We start from the raw sequence: 9041 nt of genomic DNA on the forward strand, positions 1-9041 counted from the left end.
TGTTCCTGCTCTCTCAAACAAATAAAATCTTAAAAAAAAAAAGAGAGAGATTTAGAATAGGTTTTGATCAATATATAAGGAGAGAAAGGAAGGTACCAGCAATATAAACAAAAGCAGGAAATAGGATGCCTGGGTGGCTCAGCGGTTGAACGTCTGCCTTAGGCTCAGGGCATGATCCCAGGATCTTGGGATCGAGTCCCGCATCAGGCTGCCTGTGAGGTGCCTGCTTCTCCTTCTATTTAAGTCTCTGTGTCTCTCATGAATAAATAAAATAAAATCTTTAAAAAAAAGCCGGAAATCATAAAAAAAATAACCAACTGGAACTATGGATCCATAATCCCTTATCAACAATCCAAAATAAAAACAGCAAAACTCTAAAATCCCAGCCTTTTAGGGACGCCTGGGTGTCTCTCTCCCTCTTCCTTTGCTCCGCCCTACCTGCTTTCAAACATGTCTTTGAAAATTAAACATAAAAGTTGAAAATAAAATGATGAAAAAAGATACAGCAAGAAGATATAGCCTAAGGAAAACTGGAGTAGCAATATTAATATCTGACCAAGTAGAATTTAAATTTTAAAAATTTCACAAAGAAAAATAAATAATTTACAAAGAACAAGGAAGGACATTGTATACCTAATAAAAAAAAACCCAAATAGAACAACAAGATATATATATCACAAACATATACGAATATAACAATAGAATGTCAAAATATACTAAATGACAGTTGGCTGGCTAGCAAGAACAAATAAATATAACAACAATTATAGTAGAGATTTTAATACACTCTCCTTGCAAACTGACAGATTTTGAAAAAATATTTATTTATTTATTTTGAGAGAGAGAGTGTGTGTGTGTGCAGGGGTGGGGAGTAGGTACAGAGGCAGAGGGAGAGGGAGAGAGAGAATCTCCAGCAGATTTTCCACTGAGTGTGGAGCCAAGCTCGATCTCACCACCCTGAGATCCTGACCTGAGTCAAAGTCAAGAGTCAGAGGCTTAACCAACTGAGCCAACCAGGTGCCCCAAACTGATAGGTTTAAAAAAATAAAAAGAAGGAATATAAAAGATCTAGAATATATAATAAGTTTAGATACATTTATTTATTTAACAAACACTAGATCACACAATATTTGTCAGACATGGTTCTAGAACTTTACAGATATTAACTTGCTTAATCCTTATGACAACTCTAAAAGGTAGATAATATTGCTATTATTCCCATTTAGTAAAGAATCTGAGACATGGAAATTAAATGTTTGTCTGAGTTTATATTGTTATTAATCTACAGAGCAAGTTTTGAAACTAGGCAATCTGACTTCAAAGCCTGCGCTCTGGGGATGCCTGGGTGGCTCAGCAGTTGAGCATCTGCCTTTGGCTCAGGACGTGATCCTGGAATCCTGGGATCAAGTCTCACATCGTGTTCCCTGCATGGAGCCTTCTTCTCCTCCCTCTGCCTATGTCTCTGCCTCTCTTTCTGTGCCTCTTGTGAATAAATAAAATCTTAAAAAAAATCCTACACTATGAACCATCACATTATGCTTCATTCCACAAACAGGGAACACTCTTTTCATGTGCATTCAAAAGAATTACAAATATAGGTCACGTATTAGGTGACAAAGACAGACCAAAATTCATTCCAATATGTCAATATATGTTCCCTAACTACAATGCACCACAACTAAAAATAATACAAGGAAAAAATTTAAAATACCATAAATAACCACTACACACCTTTTAGAATGGATAATATCCCCAAACTGACAATTCCATATTATACAGTCATAAAAAAGAATGAGTTCTTGCTATCTGTGACACATGGATGGGCCTAGAGGGTATCATGTTAAGTGAAGTAGGTCAGACTGAGAAAGACAAATAGCACATGATTCCATTCATAAATGGAATCTTAAAAAAACACACATGATAAACAAAAAGCAGAATCAAATCTATATTTATAGACCTAAACAGAGAACAACGGATGATTGTCAGAGGCAACTGGGGAGGGGGGTTGGGCAAAATGGGTGAAGAGGAGAGAGAGATACAGGCTTCCAGGTATGGAGTGAGTAAATCAGTAGGATTAAAGGCACAGTTTAAGGAATACAGTGGATGATAGTGTAACAGTGATGTAATGGACAGCTGGTAGACACTTGTGGTGAACATAGCACAGTGTTTAAACTTGCCGATGACTGGGCAGCCCCGATGGCACAGCGGTTTAGTGCGGCCTGCAGCCTGGGGTGTGATCCCGGAGACCTGGGATTGAGTCCCACGTCAGGCTTCCTGTATGGAGCCTGCTTCTCCCTCTGCCTGTGTCTCTGCCTCTTCTCTCTCTCTCTCTCTCTCTCTCTGTGTCTCTATGAATAAATAAACAAAATCTTAAAAAAAAAAACTTGCCGATGGCTAGGTTGGATATCTGAAACTAATGAAACATTGTGTGTCAACTATACTGAACAAACAAACAAAAAACCTTAACTGCAGTTGCTGACAAGAGTGTGAAGCAGTGAACTCACTGTTGGCAGGAATGTGAGATGGTACCGCCACTTTGGAAGACAAGCTGGTAGTTTTCTGACAAAGCTAAACATAGTTTTAGCTCGCAATCGAGCAATCACACTCCTAGCTACTTACTCAGCTGATCTTAAAGCAAATGTCCACACAAAAATCAACGCAGAAATGTTTATTGCACCTTTATTCATAATCACCAAAACCTAAAAGCAACCAGTGTCCTCTCAATAGGTGAACAGATGAACTATGATACATCATACAATGTAATAATTATTTTATTTTTCAATGTAATAATTATTCAGCAATAAAGAGAATGAGCTACCAACCCACATAAAGATTTAGACAAATTTTAAATGCATACTGCTAAGTGAAAGAGGACTGACACACTACAGAGTGTATGATTGCATTGCATGTATAGGACATTCTGGAATAGGCAAAACTATAGAGATGATAAATTAGTGATTGTCAGGGTTTGTTGTGGGGGAGGGTGCAGTGAGGGTTGAATAGGTGAAGCACAGGGGATTTTGGGGGGTACTTAAGTTATTAATATTTTTTTAATTTAAGTTATTTTGAAGATGTTATTTTTAAGTAATCTCTCCACTCAAGGCGGAGCTCAAACTCACAACCCTGAGATCAAGAGTAGCATGTTTCACCAATTGAGCCAGCCAGGCACCATTGGGCAGTGAAGTTAGTCTGTATGATACCATGATAATAGGTGCATGGCGCTCTGCATTTGTCAAAACCCATAGAATATTACAGCACAGTGAACCTTTATTTATTTATTTATTTATTTATTTATTTATTTATTTATTTATTTTTATTTTTTATATTTTTTTTACAGTGAACCTTTAAAAGTCATTTAGGAGATTGAGGGATCCCAGGATGAAATGAAGAACATGACAAAAGATCTAATTGTATTACATGTGCATAAAATAGCTTCACTGAAGGAGGGGAGTGGGGAATGGTGCTAAGTTATTTTGGAAATGAAAATGAGTAGTCTAAGACTGAAGGTAGATGAACTGTATGTAAGTACTGTACTCTAGTTGATAAAGTTGTTTGCCTTGGAGAAATGCATTAACAAATTTGAAAGTACCATACATGTATACTGGTTTTGATTAATTAAGTCAATGGATAGTGGATAGTCGGAGACAGGTTTCTTACTGTTGTAGTGAGAGGTTACAAACGAAAGGAGATAGCTAGAATGATTTATATGGTAATGAGTTAGAATTGGAGACATCAGTAGGAACTTATTTAGCTTAATATAGATACAGATGGATAATTATAGATACATAAGTATGTTTAGGGGAGCCTGGGTGGCTCAATTGGTTAAGCGTCTTTGGCTCAAGTCATGATCCCGGGGTCCTGGGATTGAGTCCCTCATCGAGCTCCCTGCTCCGTGGGGAGCCTGCCTCTCTCTCTCTCCTTCTGCCAATCCCTCTGCTTGTGCTGTCTCTCTAAATAAATAATTAAATAATTAAATAAGTAAATAAGTAAATAAATAAATAAATAAATATCTTAAAAAAAAGGAATATATATGTGTATATTTAAAACTATATATATAAAATGTATATATAAAACTATTGGTGATATAATTATCTACATCAAAAAGCAATAGAATTGAAGGGGAGCAAAATATGCCACCCCCAAAAGGTGCCATTTTGACATAAGGGTTATTTTGAGCAGAAGGCAATCAAGATCCATCAGATTTAATAACAACTTTGACCTCTCCCTTAATAACTGCCTAAAAGAATTTAGATGGGGGCTTGGCCCAGAAAGAGAGCTATTACAAGAGATAACTTTTTATCAGAAAGATTTACCTGCATGGTAGGGCAAAATCTAATTATCAAACATCTGCTTTTCTTATCTTCCTATGCATTGCCCTCCTCCCCTTGGAGCCCCAGGCCTCTATCCCATTCCTTAGTTCAGGTTGGCATGTAAGCCTCAACTGCCTAACTGCCTTTGGGTCTCATATTCTTATGGAGCTCCCATACGTATGAAATTAAATTTGTTTTCCTCCTATTAATTTGATCTATGTTAGTTTAATTATTAGACCATCCAAAGAACCTAGAAGGGTAGAAATAAATTTTTTGTGTGTGCCAAAGTAATCAACAAGTTATTGCAACTAGTGAGAGAATTTAGCAAGGTAGCCAGATATAAGATCAATCTACAAAAATCTACATCAGCTCTAACCAACTAAAAAAAGTGCATTGTCTTTTACAATAATGACAAAAACTATAATCTAGAAATCTACTTAACCAAGACTATATGAAACCTCTATGAAGAAAACTTTATTTTTTTTTTGAAGAAAACTTTAAAACTCAAAGGACATAGAATGACTGAAAATAACTGGAAAGATATTCCACTGTCTTGGATGGAATGGCTTAATAGTTAACAGTATTAGTTTTTTCCCTAGTTTAGCTATACATTCAATGCAATCCCAATTGAAATCCGTGAAGATTTTCTGAAACATAATATACTTACTCCACTATTTATTTAATGTTACTATTATTATTATTATTATTTTAAGTAGGCTTCATGCTGGACGTGAGGCTTGAATTCACAACCTTGAGATTTAGAGTTTGTCCCCCACTGACTGAGCTGGCCAGGTGCCCCATTACTCTACTATTTATACAGAGAAATAAAGTTTCCAAATTCGTAAAGTCGGTATATAAAAAGAAGATTAAAGAGTGGGGCTTTTTTTTTACCGGATTACAAGACAACAGTAATCAAAACACTGTGGTAAAAAACAAAACAAAACAAAAACACTGTGGTACTGTTTCAAGAATAGGCCAATAGAAAACCTAGCCCATGTGTATAATATAAATGAGAATACAATATGCAATAAACATGGCACCAACAATACTAAAGAAAGGATAGGTTGTTTAGTAGATATGTTAGAAAAACTGGTTCACTAGATGGAAAAAAGGTGAAAACCATATTCCTATACAGCATCACATATAAGAGTGAATTCTAGATGGAGTAAACCTACATGAAAAAAAATAAAACTATACAATTATTAGAAAAGTAATGCTGGGGCACCTGGGTGGGCTCAGTCAGTTAAGTGTCTGACTCTTGATTTACGCTCAGGTCATGATCTCAGGATCCTGAGATTGAGCCCTGTGTTGGGCTCTGTGCTGAGCGTAGAGCCTGCTTGAGATTCTCATTCTCTCTTCCTCTGCCCCTCTCCTGATCTCGCTCTCTCTCATGCAAAATTAATTAATTTAAAAAAAAAACAAAACAATGTTGGGGCACCTGGGTGGCTCAGTGGTTGAATGTCTGCCTTTGGCTCGGGGCATGATCCCAGGGTCCTGGGATCGAGTCCCACCTCGGGCTCCCTGCAGGGAGCCTGCTTCTCCCTCTGCCTCTCTCTGTGTCTTTCATGAATAAATAAATAAAATCTTAAAAAAATAATAACGTTGCAGAATATCTCTGATACCTAGGGGTTGTATCTCTACTTTTTCAAAGATTTATTTATTTTAGGGGGCAGGGGCAGAGTGGGGGGGAGAGAGAATCTTAAGCATACTCCCCACTGAGCTCTCCACTGGGTGCAAATCCAGATATGGGGCTCACAACCCTGAGATCATGACCTAAGCTGAGATCAGGATTCTGTCGTTTAACTGCCTGAGCCACCCAGGCACCCCGAGAGCCTAAACCCTTGAAAAGAACAAATCATTTTTGCAAAACATTTATGATTTTGCTTTACTTGTTATTTTTTATTTATTTGAGTATAGTTGACACACAGAAACTTTGATAATTTCGATTACATAAAAATTGAGTATTTATTCTCCACAAAATACTTATTAATTACAAAGGAAAAAATGCAATTTACAGCATAGCAACCTCCAGATACCACCTTAACCAAGTAATCAAAATTAATATCACCAGTAATGGGACAAATTGACATCACATGCCTTGTGATAAGACGCACTGAGAAGGCACAGCCTCACTCCTGTGATATTCCTGCCAAAAATAATAGCCTGAATCTAATCATAAGGAAACACCAGACTAACTCAAATTGAGGGACTTTCTACAAAATTATTGTCCTGTACTTTTCCAAAATGTTAAGGTCATGAAAGATAAAGACTGAAGAGTTGTTCCAGATTAAGGAGGCTAAAGAGATAAGACAATTAAATGCAATGTGTGATCCTAGATCAAGAAAATATTGTTTTCTTTTTCTATAAAGGGAATTGATGGTACAACTGGTAAATTTTGGATAAACTCTATAGATAATGATACTATATCAATGTTTATTTCCTGATTTTGATAATTGTACCGTGATTATGTAAGGGAGGTCCTTGTTTTTAGAAAACAACATATTGGGTTATTTAGAAATAAAGGAACATGATGTTCACAGCTTATTCCCATACAGTTTAGGAAAAAATTATACACACACACACACAAATATACACAGAATGATAAAGCAAATGTGGCAACATGGTAACATTTGGGGAATCTGGCTGAGGGGAAGAGCAGAATGCTTTGTAACATTTTGCAACGCTTCTCCAAGTCGGAAATTATTTCAAAATAAAATGTTACAAAAATTAAGGATTTCTGTTTAGTGAAGGAGAAATTTAATAGCTGGCACAATGAGAGAAAGTTTCCATACATATAAATTTATAGGTTTACATATTCATATGATTATAGGTGGAGTTTGGGAAACTGTCTAAGAAACTGGTAACAATGGCCTAGAGGGGTATCAATTTTATTTGAATATACCACTGCATTCTTCAACTTGTTTCAGCACTCATGTATTACTTTTATATTTTAAGAATATTTTTAAAATTTGAAACAATCTCAAGTATACAGAAAACTTGAAGTACAGTACAAAGACCTTTTCCCCCTGGATTTTTTTAAAAAAGATATTATTTATTTATTCATGAGAGACACAGAGAGAGAGAGAGGCAGAGACATAGGCAGGGGGAGAAGCAGGACTCCTGTGGGGAGCCCGACGCAGGACTCGATTCCAGGACCTCAGAACCAGGACCTGAGCCAAAGGCAGATGTTTAACCATTGAGCCACCCAGGTACCCCTTTCCTCCCTTGATTTTTTTTTTAAATTTTTATTTATTTATGATAGTCACAGAGAGATAGAGAGAGAGGCAGAGACACAGGCAGAGGGAGAAGCAGGCTCCATGCACCGGGAGCCCGACGCGGGATTCGATCCCGGGTCTCCAGGATCGCGCCCTGGGCCAAAGGCAGGCGCCAAACCACTGCGCCACCCAGGGATCCCCCTCCCTTGATTTAATGTGTATTTTCTACAAAGGCATTCTTTTTTTTTCCCCCGAGTACATGAGGATTTATTAACAAGCTCAAGCTTGGGTCCAAGTATACCTGACACAGCAGAGCAGGGACTTGGACCCCAAAGGCATTCTTTTACATAACCATGGCACAACCATCATAAACAGGAACTTAACTTGATACATTTCTACCATCTGATCCTCAAACTCCAATCCAGTTTTGTCTAGTGTTCCAATAATGTCCTTTGTAATAATAATATATAAAAAATAATATCCAGTTCAGGTCATGTGCTGCATTTTATCATCTATCAGTAGTCTGTTCTCTCTGGAACAGTTCCTCAGTTTTTCTTTAATCAAAGAAAGTTGACCTTGACATTTTGAAAGAGTACAATATAGGGGTGTCTGGGTGGCTCAGTCATTTTAGCTTTTGACGTTTGATTTTGGCTCAGGTCATTGATCTCATGAGATGGAGCCCTGAGTGGGGCTCCATGCTCAGCGGGGAGTCTGCTTGAGATTCTCTCTCTCCCTCTGCCCCTCCCTGCTGCGTCCATTCTCTTTATCTCTCTTTCCAAAATAAATAAATAAATATTTTAAAAAATAGTACTGATGCTTCCTCATGATTAGATTCAGGTTATGCATCTGGCAGGAATGTTGCAGAAGGGATGCTGTGTTCTTCTGATTGCATCCTATCAGGTGGCACAAGATTTTGATTTTAGGGATGCCTGAGTGGCTCAGCGGTTTAGCGCCTGCTTTCGGGCCAGGGTGTGGTCCTGAAGACCCAGGATTGAGTCCCACATTAGGCTCCCTGCATGGAGCCTGCTTCTCCCTCTGCCTATGTCTCTGCCTCTCTCTGTGTGTCTCTCATGAATAAATAAATAAAATCTTTTAAAAAAAAGATTTTGATTTTACATTACTGATGATTTTGACTGTTTACGTGTTTACAGTAGTGTCTGCTAGGCTTCTCTACTATAAATTAACTCCTTTTCCCTCTGTAGTAAGTAAATGTTTGGGGTGGAAGTATTTTGAAAATATGTAAGTATCTCATTCCTCACCAAACTTTTAATTTATCCATGTATTTATATATATATATATCAGTATAGACTCATGGTTTTATATTATATACATGGGTTATAATCTCTTGCTATCATTATTTATACTGATGCTGAAACCAGCCCTAATTTGTCCAATGGGAGCACTTCCAGCTGGCTTTTGTGTGCTTCTTAAATGTCCCAATCATTCCTTCCTCATGTCTTTGTTTTCTAGTACAAGACTTCTAGACTGGGGGCACCTGGATGGTTCAGTGGTTGAG

The sequence above is a fragment of the Vulpes lagopus genome, chromosome 17 (assembly GCF_018345385.1).
Source record: "Vulpes lagopus strain Blue_001 chromosome 17, ASM1834538v1, whole genome shotgun sequence".
Classification (NCBI taxonomy): Eukaryota; Metazoa; Chordata; class Mammalia; order Carnivora; family Canidae; genus Vulpes; species Vulpes lagopus.